This window comes from Falco naumanni, chromosome 5 (assembly GCF_017639655.2).
Source record: "Falco naumanni isolate bFalNau1 chromosome 5, bFalNau1.pat, whole genome shotgun sequence".
In the NCBI taxonomy this organism is placed as follows: domain Eukaryota; kingdom Metazoa; phylum Chordata; class Aves; order Falconiformes; family Falconidae; genus Falco; species Falco naumanni.
In genome coordinates this window covers 1280436-1292572 of record NC_054058.1, presented here as the reverse complement: position 1 = coordinate 1292572, position 12137 = coordinate 1280436, and the positions used below count along the sequence as shown (strand labels likewise).

Below are 12137 nucleotides of genomic sequence, written 5' to 3'. Positions count from 1 at the left end.
AAGTTCTTAACTTAAAGAAATCTTTGCCAGGGAACATCTTTTCGTAACACTGAATTTCACCTCATTTCTATTATGCAGCCCCTTCATATGACGTTCCAGAGTTTCTAAACATCAATGACACCGTCCAGCTTCATCATCATCAAGTTTCCTTAGCGTATTCTTCCTTATTGTACTTATTTACCTAGTTTCCCCTCAACTCCGAACCCGTATACTAATTGAGAGAAATTAATTTTGCTTCTGACTTCAGTAATAATTTTAATTTTCCTCTCAGAGCTCTATTAGCCCTCTCCTGTCACACTTTACATCATTGTTTCATTTATTGAAAATACAGGCACAGGATTTACTTAAATTCTGACTTTACTTCAACCCCTCTACCTAATGGCTTCACAAGCTTTATCTTCTATTTATTACACTTTTTAGAAGCCTAGCTGCAATTTCTAGCTATGCTCATTCCTGATTTTCAAAACAGCTCACTGCTGACTAACCCCTTCTATTTTCTGAGTAATCTGTATGCTTAAAATCCTTTTAAAGTAGTATATTGTGGTTTACCTGCGAGTAAAGCCTTTCTAGAAACTCCTACCACCAAATGACTGGGAAGACAGTTTCTTCTATTAAAAGTAAAAAAAATTAAGCTCCCTTCACTATTGAGAAGTTACCAATTCAAGTAATAATGAGTTCAATAATTTGAGAAGTTGAATCAAGAAGTTACCAAGTAGTAATGAGATCACCGATTTCATACTAGTCCCTCATTGATAGTAAATAAACAGAATCCCAACACATAGTAACGCATCCATTTTATATACCTGCCTACCTAACCTGTATAACCATTAAATCCCAAACTATTTTCTAAAAGCAGTTTTTGTAATATCCTTAAATCTCCTAAAATCATTACTATTTATCATTCTTTTACTGGTTCCCTGACTATCGGTGAAAAATTCAATGAGCCCATCAAGGATTTCATCTAACCCACACCTATTTCTAGCACCTTTGACCTATTCAGTGTGAGCACCCAAATTATTTTGTTTAGGACTGAAAATACAACAATCCTAAATTACTTGTTACAGTCATCCAAGGATTGTTTGCTGTAAATCAACTCTTCCATTTCTCAGGATGTAGCCTTTCCCCCAGACTAAACCACAGAGGCAAACCAACTTTGAATTGCCTGACTCATTTCTGCAGTTTTGTGGTGGCTTAACTGAGCATCCTTCACTGGTCACTTTAAATTCACCATTGGATAGCAAACCCTGGATCTTCTCTGCACGATCAAAATTCATGCTACTTCTGGTGAAAATCTGTGGTGGTTGCCATGGAAATGCTCTACCCATCTTTTCTTTCCTAAAGATAGCATAGTATTTTCCACATTTTTTGGATACTCCCAGCTACAAAAACCTCTGGCAACCTGGTGAGGAGTTTTCAAGGTGTATTCTTTAGATTTTTGTGCAGCACCGCACAAACCCCATATGACACTTCCTCCTCCTCAGTTTCACAGCCATGAAAATGATCTTTAGTAAAATTAAAACCACAATCTATTCCTGGATGTCTACATTTCCCTAAGGAAATTATGATCCCCAAATTTTTTGCTGATGAAGACAAGGACTCTTCCAAATGTGATGTGTTCTAAGCACATGTTTCTAGAAGAAAGGAAAAGTGCTGCATTTCTCCTTGCTCATCAGGTCAAAGAAATTCAGAGGCACTGGGAAAGGCAGAGTCACTTAGTGCAATGACCTGTCCTGTCCCAAGCAATCACCTAGACAGGAACAAAAATGAACTCCCTGCCTTCTTAAATCGGATATCGCTGTCACCACACTTAAGGGCTTTGCCAACAGGAATGCCGTATGACTAACACTCTTGGATATTCCTCACATCAGAGGTATCCAGATGTAAAACTAAAGGCTCTAGAAATCAAGACCTGCATGATGTTATATATAATGCAAATTACTCAAACTAAGATTACCAAATACCCTGCTGATATTAAAGACTGTTAGAGACAAACTTTCCTTCTTTGGAATTTAGGGTGGGAAAAAGAGGGAGGGGAAAAAAAAAAAGTATTCCAGAAGTGTAGACCTGTACAAGAAGTTCTACCTTCCAATAGAAATATATCAGAAAAGGAAGACTTGAAAACAAAGGCAGACAAGGAGGTTGAAGAGAAATGGTGTTAGCCGTTAAAAAAGTTATCTTAAAGATGCATGATCTGACATACTACTAGCCTGGTTTCCTAAGCTGCAGTTGCAGATGGAAAGGACTTACTGGAGGCATACTTAGCTCTACTACAGTCAAACTGCTGTCTCTTCTTCAGATTGTTGCCAGAAAGACAAGGGGGAAAAAAACACGTGGGGCTGTTAGCCCTGAAAGGACAACCTGCTTTGGAAACAGCACTCTCAACACAGTTCCAAGCAGTGAGAGAAGGTGGAATTATTCATGGTAAGAAATGGTTCAGCTACGCTACAAAACCTTTACTTCAGTGGAGATCTATTTGCTTCTTGGCTCCGCCATAAGACTCTAGGCCTCCTAGAGAATTAAAGTTTCTTCACAATCATGCTTCTCAACATCACACCAAACATCTACAGCACAGCCTGGACAGACATTTAAGCAATTCACTGAGCCATGATTACAGGATGCACAATCTTCTGACATTCTTAGTGAGAGACTGGAAAATCTATGCAATTTAAAAAACTACCCTGAAAGTAGCACTGGGTCATTCATTACTCTCATCAACACTCCCTAAAAATCCAACATTTTTGCCACAAATGTGTTTGGTCCCCGCCCCCCCCCCCCCCCCCAAGTGTAGATTTTGGGAAGTCCTAATTTGCTTTTTGGCAATTCTAAGGCAACAGGTTCAGGATGATAACAGAAATATTTAAATCTTGTGGAAGTACACTGTCAGTTTTCTTGGAGGTGACAGACAACAAAAGGTCTTCTTAATACAACCATGAATAATATAGGGAGGGCATAGAATGATAAAAAAATATCACCTGGGATTAATATTATTTCCCCAGAAAAAATTCTAGAGCAACAACCTACATTTGCCATCATCCTAGAGATGAAATCCAAGTCTCTACAGTGTTATCTGAGGGGAAAAACGAAAATAAGAAAATCTGCAGACTTGACTTCTCTCTTCACTGCCACCTCCTGTTGTCTGAAAAAACATCTCAAACAGACAAATATTTTGGTGAAGCTGTATCTGCTTCTTTTGCAAAATTGTTTGCCAAAGCATATAGGATTACAGAGATCTACGGGAATGCCCAGCAGCAGAAAAACTTGTATCACCTGAGCAACGGGAGTGTTACTTTCTAATGTCAAATGTCTTCAGACTCTTGTAAAGCTTGGGACATCTAGAGGAAAGGATATTTAATCATCTCAACTACAACAAGCTATCACTCAAGCACAACAGCCAATTTCTAAAACCTTTGCTTAACTTTCTCTAGCTGTAAAATGGGAATTGGAAATGTCTCACAGGCACCACAAAATCAACAGTTGTATTTGTAAAGGCTGCAAACTAAGTGTTGCTGACATCAAAACCTAGCACTAAGGAAACAGAACAACCCTGTGAATGTCATTCTCTGTGGTTTGGGAAAGCTGCAGCAGCAAGCACCAGCGCTACTCAGGAGCAGGAATGACAAACTTCAGTTCATGCAGAACAGCAGGGACCCACACTCCTAGGGCAGCCACCATACAAGAATGATGGAGAAGAAACAGAACCCCCACCAGCTATCCAAAAGGCCAAAAGATTAAAGAAGCTTCAAATGTAACATAAGAGCCATAGCTAAATGCAGATTGAATATAGAGCCTTGAAGGCCCTAACTTTAGGGACTTTCTGTCAAAAAATGGAGGTAAAGGGACTTCATGGGCTTGCTGCCCATCCCAGTATCTTTCAGATTTGCTTTACTTTGCAGGCTTCCTAGCCCTGTTAGGTTTTTTCCCAGGCCCAGTAGTACGTCTTACTTCACAACAGCTTCTGTTCTAGCACCTTAATAAACCTGTGAAATAGCAAACCAAGTACTAATCCACCTAATCTATAGCAAATTTGGCATGTTCTAGTTCAAGGACACCTAGCAATTTAGGCTGGTACTTGTGTAAATTAAAACAACCTTAACACTTCAGAAAATTAATGCAAGGCCTGAAAAGATACACATTTTTGCACAATATGGAACGTGATATTGCAAATTAAAAACCTCGATATTGACTGCCGCTCAAAGGAGAAAAAAAATCAACTGTGTTATCTGAACAGTGTTGATGACGCCTGATGTCAAGCTTGTAGGGATGTCACATTTCAACAATGTGACCTCCTCATCATCAACAAAAGAAAAAAGGGCTGAGAAGGTGGTAAAAATAAAAATAAACCACCACCATACCAGAAGTGTTTCTGCAAAATGACTAATCTTGAAGAGTCAGTTAAGTATACCACCACCCACCAACCCACCCCAGGTAATATTCAGAAAGATCTGTGCTTACAAAAAAAAAACCCCAGGTGTTTTTTTTAAAGCACACCTAAAGTCAGGCCAACACCAGCTTGCCAGGCCCCCTGGTCTTCCTTTTTTTACACTAAAAAACACACAAAGAAACAAAAAAAATAAAATAAAGAAAGCATATTTCTGGCTGTAACAAAACCCAAACCATAATAGAAATAGATTTACTTGATGCTCTATCTGACACATCAGCCTGTAACACTAGTTAAGTACGCTGACAGCCACACAACTGGGCACTTAAGCAATTTTTTTTAATTTCAAAATTTAAGGATTATGCTGTCTTTTTTTTTTTTTTTAAGAAACACCACTGAACACATTTAGTAATGTATTTACAAAGTTTATCGGAAAACAGTTTTACTGGGGAGGTGGGGGAGGAGAGGGGAGGGAAGCAGAATCAATAAAAGATGCTATCTAAAAACTTCACTACAAATTTACGGGGTTTTTTTGAGTTCCACATTTTTAAAGGTCCCTTTTGACTTAACACTGCAGCAGATACAGCTTTCAAAGTTCCAGAAAGCTTTTAACTCAAGCAAGATGGCAAAAACCCTGACTCTCAAAGCCAGGTCAACTTAAAATTAAAACATCTTCAGATTTATTAACTGAGCCTTTCTGATTTGAGTTGCAAACACAAAATTCCTTTGCTGCATTCGAAGTCATTGCAGTGCAATAAATCTGTTTTCATGATAAAAGCCTCACCCTGATTTCTGTAACACCACAGTCCATAATCAACTTGAAACCAAAATGTTCCCACAAGTCATAAAACAAAGCAGCTAGTGATGGGGAATTAAACTTTTCAGCTGCACAGGATTATACTAACATTAAAAAACATAACCCCACCTTCACGTGCCCACCTACATGAAAACCCAAGTGATTATTCCTGTGCACCAAACTAAAATGTAATCTGTTTTTTCTTTTAAAGCAGAGATTCATTTGTGTTTTGATTAAGATTCCACCACATCCTCCCTGCACTTACAGGCCTAGCTGACCCACAACTGTATTTTTTGTGAAGTCATATCTAAAAACGGGACCGTTTGAAAAACAACAGTAGTCTCTGTCATCTTGCACAAAAAAAAAATCATCCTAACATGCCCCAAACATTCTTTACAAGAGAACAAGAGTGCACCTTTCAGCAATTCATGTCATGAAAATAAGAAATCCCAGACACTTTTAAACAAATTAGGTTAAAACTAAACTCAATTATTAGAGTTGATGATGTAATTTCAAGCAACTTTTGTTTGAGGTTATGATTATCGGAAGGCACTGAAACCAAACCTACTTCATGCTTCCCCTGATGACAAGTTTGCCTTCAACAGATTTATTTATTGGTTGCCGTGACTCAGCATTATGGAAGATATGTGTACAAAAGCACAAAATAACTGTAAGTAAAAATTCTACGGATTTCATACTAGCTTTGGACATCAGCAACCAAGAGAGTCATATAATACTGCTGTATCAGCCCCATCAAGCCAAAACCCACAGGAACTTTAAAGCTTGATGATACTCGTTCTGCCTCCCTCATGCCACTTACACCTAGTACCTCTCCTACCCAAAAAGCTCTGGAATGCAATATGCAGCACATTCAAAGACATCTCTTCTCTCTTCTGATCATTTTCAATACAAAAAAAAAAAAAAAAAAAGAGTAAAGAGTACAACGAGAACAGGTAGGCAGTTAAAGAGGGCATCATGTGGAAGTTATACAGAAGAGTCCTGCATCTTTTAAGAGGCAATCTCATCCCAATTCAGACAAAAAACACATCACAACAATCTAATATTAATCACAACATTATTATCTGACTTGACTTACAGTTGTGGCTTGTGTGTTACCAAAAGGTGGCTTGTTTGCCAAAATGACACTAATTTATCAACAGGTGAATTTGCTTTCAAGTATAACCTTAGGACTAGATTTCATAGGCTTACAATGCCTTGTTTGGAGATAAATACATTCAGGATGTTTAGCCACAGGGTATTTATTTCTAAAATCAGCATATCACTTCCGTATAATCTCAACTTTATGCCTGAGAGTAAAATAGTAAGTAAGATCTCTGTGTGTCAAACCAGTTAGTTGTTCACAAAACATACAGATCCTGCTGATCCTGACAAGCAGTCTGAACTGCCAAATACAAGAGGAAAGAATTACCCTAAACCACAGGGCAGCTTTCAGCAGCTGGTGGCTAGCTAAATCTTAAGTCTTACGGCACACTCTGAAAACTCAATAGTCTGTTACTGTCCATATACACCCAGGAACATATTCGTATTTCTTTCAGCTCTAATGGTTTCAGCTTCTGCCTCCTCGTAACACTAAGCATTAATTATGTTTCAAGAAAGTATTCACTTTATCCCAATTTACAATTTCTTGTGTGTCACTGAACTCCATTTACTCCTGTCTTTAGTGAATTAACAGAAGTGTCAATGCCATGTCCAATCTACCATCACTTCCTACCACTTCTTCATACCTTCCTACTACTAACACCCCTTTTAAACCAATTCTGGTGAAAGGAAATTTACTGTCTGTCACCTGCCTTAGGGACTACCTCTACTTTTTATCCTCAAAATGAATTACTAAGTCTGCACAATATTTAATGCAGTTCAAGACATTCATGAGGTGGCATAATATAATTTCCAGTCCTGCTCTTCTACAGATACTATATTTAGCAGAGGTTTTCACTGAGTATTTTGTTTAAACGTTGCTTTGCTGTTTTTCCAGAGTTCCTCTACCTTCTTCAAAATAATTTAAAACCATTGACATTTCTACAGGCCTTGCATCCTACTGGTTGCACTTTGTATCTTGAAAACCCCACATTCATTCTTGGAAATAGCATAGAGCAGTTAAATCCATCACTTGCTTGGCACACTTTGAAAACTACATCAGACTAAGGATGAATATTTTTTTTTTTCTTCAGAGCAGAACAAACCTGACTTGCTATCATATTGCTGCCCCTTACCTCTACAATTTACATCAGCATTTTTTTCATTAGTATTATTATTTAAACAAGGACTTCCACTAGGCTTTAGCCCCTTAGCACGAAACTGGATAATTTTCCTATCTGTTCAGCTTCCACCCTTGTTCTCTGAAAAAGAGGTGGCCTGGTCTTTCTAACTTCTTTGTCCATAACATCGTTCCAGAACCTCCTCTTTAGGTATTTCAGCCACTCACAACATTTCATTGAGTAATTACTTTCAAGTCTTTTATTTTTCTTGACTCATGGCCTACAAGGCTCCCTCACACCCCTATTATTCCCTGTGGCCTTCAGAAGTACTTAAACGAATCCATTAAATTTAGCTATTTGTTGCTGCTCTTTTATTCCCCTGTACGTTTCCAATTCACATCATTTTTCTTCTTTTTTATCTGTTAAATTTTATACTTTTTCACATAGACTCAATTTCCATTTTTCTGGAGGGCACCATTTTGCATCCATTAATCTCTCACCTCTTGCCACAAAGTTACATTTTCCAACCTAGCAACTTCTTTACTGTTGCCTTTAAAGGTACAGTTTCCTTTTGTGTTCTTACAGATATGAGTTAAGCCCTCCATTTGCCCCCTCCAGGACTTGTAAAACGTTTCAGAAGAAAAATTCCACAATCTTGTGGAGAGACAAACAGAAAAATATCAAAGCAAGCCTGCCAGATACAGGACAGTCTAAAACAAAATGTACCATTCTGTTCACTCTAGCTTATTCAACAGAAAGGAGGGGGGGGGGGGGGGGGGGGGAAGAAACAAGAACACTGTGTTGAAACACTTAAGTTGAAATAAGACTATCAAACAATCTGGTTAAATAAATATTTACTCTTAGAAGTCTCTATAAAGAGCCTTTCAGAAACTTCTACAGCATCTGTAGTACTTTTAGTTCTCACAGTGTCTTTGGTCAGTGCTGCTGCTGGCTGTTGCTGCCTTTCCTTTTATAAACGGAATTAACTGTGACTTCTCCAGGAACTGGCACTCAGCTGAATATACGGGACCGCATAAGTAAGCCAGCTCTGAAGGCATCAATACAAAGAACATATCAGGAAAAAAAAAATCAACTGATGGCACACTGACAGCAAAAGGTAAACATCCTGGTACGGCGTTAGGATGAGAAATGGGATGTAACAAAAGACTCTGCTCAGAAGGTGGTTTGTTGGTTTTTTGGGCTGTTTTTGTTGGGTGTTTTATTTTAATGGGTTGTTGGGGGGGAGGGGGGGGGGGAGGTCCCAAGCCCCCAAAACAACCACATTTCTTGGAAGTGAAGCATCATTGCATCTGTTTGAAAGATTATGACAAGGGAATCCATTCTGAGAAAAACCTCTACAACCACACATACGTTATGCTGCCATGCCCTAAGCTACTCCTCATTTTGCCTATGCCTATGGGTATGTCTAAAGGGTCATTACAAGTTGCAACCACAGTTCAGGTAGAAACAAACTTGTTTTGAATGAGCTAGTTCAAGTGTCAATGCCGGTGGTAATGTTGCAGGGAGAACAACACAATGAAGTTACAATAAAGGACAGATAAACCAATGTTCAGCTGGATTCAAACTATTAATTTGTCGGAGGTATATGCAAAATAGCTTTAAAATAGCTAGTTTCTAGGAATAAAGCTCCAATCCCATTTCCAGATAACTCACAGACATATCCCAACTTTGTTAAGTCTTTCATTAAGCAGTCAGTGCAGAAAATGCGCCAGCAAACAAAAAAATCCAGAGAAACTGCAGCCTGAATAAAGGATAATGGGACTATTAAACACAACCATTCAGCACCATTTGGGAATTCTGCAGAAACAGCAGCCGAGTATTTTCACAGCTCATGACGTATCTTCCCAGCCCGGAGTTTCAGTTTTCACGAAACGCCCTCAAGAGGCAAAGCTCAAAACCACCGTTACATACATGTATGTATGTACGTATGCATGCATGCTGCACGGGCGGTGCGACCTGGAACTTATGAATGGGCTGAGCGGCGAGGCCTGCCGGCGGCGGGGCGTGCGGGCTGCGCGGGGCCGTGCCGGGGCGGCGCAGCGGGGAAGGGCCGCCAGGGCCACAGGGAAAGCGCGGACCCGTCACCGCCCAAGGCAGAGAACCTGCAGCGGGATCGGACGAGGCGCGGGGTGAGGCAGCACCTCGGTAAGATCAGCCGGGATCGCCGGGGAGGGGGGAAGCACGAGCTTGAAGACCCAGGAGAAAGTTTCCTCCGCCCGCCCCGACGCCGAGGCCCGGCCTCCCTCACGGCCCGGCCCGCCCGCACGCAGCGGCACCGGGCAGGCCCAGTCCGGCCCGCCACGACTGCCCCGCCGGCCCCCAAAGCCGAGCGCGGCGCTCCCGCGGAGCGGGCCCGCCACCGGCACCAGCCCCGCCGCCCAACCAGCGACGCCGGAGCTCCCGGGGCAGGCCCGGTCCAGCCCGGCCCGCCGCCCTCCCGCTCCCCGGGAGCTCCCAGGAGCCCTCGAGCCCCCTCTCTTCCCGCTACCCGGGCGGGCGGCGCGGGCCGGCGGGAAGCGACCGGCCCCGGCCCAGAAGCGCGGCTCCCGCCGCGCCGGCCGGCCCCGCCCCGCCTGTTGCACGCGAGCAGGCCGGGGGCTCCCGCCGCTGGCGGCGCCTCCAGCCCGGACCTCCCGGCAACCCCGGGCGCGGCCGCCTCCCACGGGAACCTAGCCCGCCCCCCGCGACCGGCGCGGCCCCGCTCACCGCTCTGCTCGCCGCTATCCCCCCCACTCCTCTCCGCCGGTTCAGCGAGGCGCCGAGACCGGTGTCCCCCCCCCCGCTTCCCAGCGGCGCGGAAGGCGGCGCCCCCCACCCCCCCCGTACCTCCTCGGCGGCGCGGCCCGGCCCGGCCCCGCGCTGTCTCCTCTCGGGCCCGAGGCGCGCGAGCGCCGCTCCCTCCCTACCTGCCTGCCCGGCGCTGCCTGCCGAGGACAGTGCGCAGGCGCAGGGCCCTACGTCACTTCCGGCCTTGCCGCAGCGCCCTCTGGGAAGGAGAGCTCTTCCGGCCGGCCCCGGCGGCGGCGGCTCCTCAGGATGTTACACCGGGCGGCGGCCGCACTACAACTGCCGGCATGCAGCGCGGCGCGGCACGCAGGCGCATACCGGTGGGCGGTCAAGGGGCATGCTGGGAGTTGTAGTGCGGCGGACGCCGCCTCAGCCGGGAGGCCCCGCCGAGGACGCGGCGGTGCCGCCTCCCTGCGGGAGGGGTGGCGGTGGCGGCGGCGGTGGCGGCCGTGGAGGTGGTGTGCGGCCGGGCGCTGCCCTGAGGAGCGGGGCGGCAATGGCGCAGCGGCCGCCACTGGCGGGGCGGTGTTGGGCGGCCGCGGGCCACAGCCCGCCGCCTGGCAGCGAGGGGAGGGCAGCAGTGAAAGGGACAGAGAGCCCCCACCCTCGGGGGGGCGTACGGCCCGGGATAACCTGACGAGCTGATATTTCCACTGGAATTAGCGCTTCCTGCGCTGCGGGTTACCCGGCGGAGGCCTCGGTGCCACTACAAGCGGCGTCGCTGCGAGCAAAGCACCGCGCTGCGCTGCGCAGGCTGGGAGGCGCGGTGGGCGAAGCCATGTCGCGGTTCCCAGACCCTGCGGCGGCAGCAAGGCCGAACGCAGCGGGGCGGCAGTGATGGATAACAGCGGCGGGCACTGGTTGTCCAGTTCGTGCAAAAAGCCACAATAGCCGCTAGTCAGCCATGCGATGTGCTGAGGTAGATGGTACACGCGGTTGTGTGGCAAAAGCTGGTCTGCACACCCACAGGGGGACGGCAGGAGGAGGAGCCCAGTGCCCTGCCGGGCTGCTCCCAGCCCCATCCCAGGAGCCACCAGCCCACCAAAGGCCCATCTTGGGGAGCACCGAGGCACGAGGGGGGGGACGACAAATCAGGGGCTCCGGGCCCCTTCCAAGGGAACCTCGGCCCCAGAGCACCTTTAGGGCTGGGGGGGTCACTGCATTCAAGGGTGTGGGACACTCGATGGGATGCGGAGGAGGAGCCTTTGGGGATTGCACAGGTCTCGTTAGGGGATGTCTAGTGGAGGAACTGAGGGCAGGAAAGGGAGGGATCCAGGTGATCTGTGGAGGAACAAGTGTGGGAGAACGGAGGGATACAGGAATAAAAAGGGCTGGTGGTGTAGAAATGGTTTGTGATGGTTTGGCCGTGCCCTGCACCAGGCCAGCGCAGCCTGTCCCATCTTCTCATTAAACACCTTTTACACTTTGCCTGGGTGAGGGGCTCTTATTACCACATGCAGGGGGTCCGGGGGGGCCTGTGTGCCCAGCGGCACAGGCATGCATGCAAGTGTGTCAGCAGCAGCGAGGATGCAGCTGGACCAGTCAGTGAGGGGGGCTGGGAGGGGGCTGGGAGGGAGGAGAGACGGCTGCCAGGGAGAGCCCTATCCAGTTGTCCAGTCCAGCTGCTGAAAAGGCTGGGAGTCCCTGGGGGCAAGACCACCACAGAGGGGCTGGCTACTGGGTGACCAGGGGGACTGGAGAGTGGGAGAGAGGGGCAACTACTGGGCAGACTGCCTGAGCCCAGCTGCTGGAGGGAGCCATGCTGTACATGCATGTATATATATGTACACACATGTGCTCACTAGCACACCTCCATCCTGCTCAGCCAGAGGAGGGCTGGGATGAGGCTGCTGATGCTGTGTTGGTGTGAGTGTTCTGCATGGCCAGCTGTGTATGTATGTTTAAGTGGTGTATGTGTGTGTGTCTGCATGTGCTA

The 12137-nt window shown here is 45.9% G+C and overlaps 1 protein-coding gene across 1 annotated transcript in view; it reads right to left on the bottom strand.

The window, feature by feature from the left end:
• The window catches only part of KPNA1 (karyopherin subunit alpha 1), a 54284-nt gene extending 43932 nt beyond the window's left edge, over window positions 1–10352 (bottom strand). The window contains exon 1 of the mRNA XM_040595339.1: window positions 10241–10352. The gene's annotated coding sequence lies outside the window, so the exon portion shown is untranslated. The remainder of the gene's footprint in view (window positions 1–10240) is intronic.
• Window positions 10353–12137: the final 1785 nt, after the last annotated feature.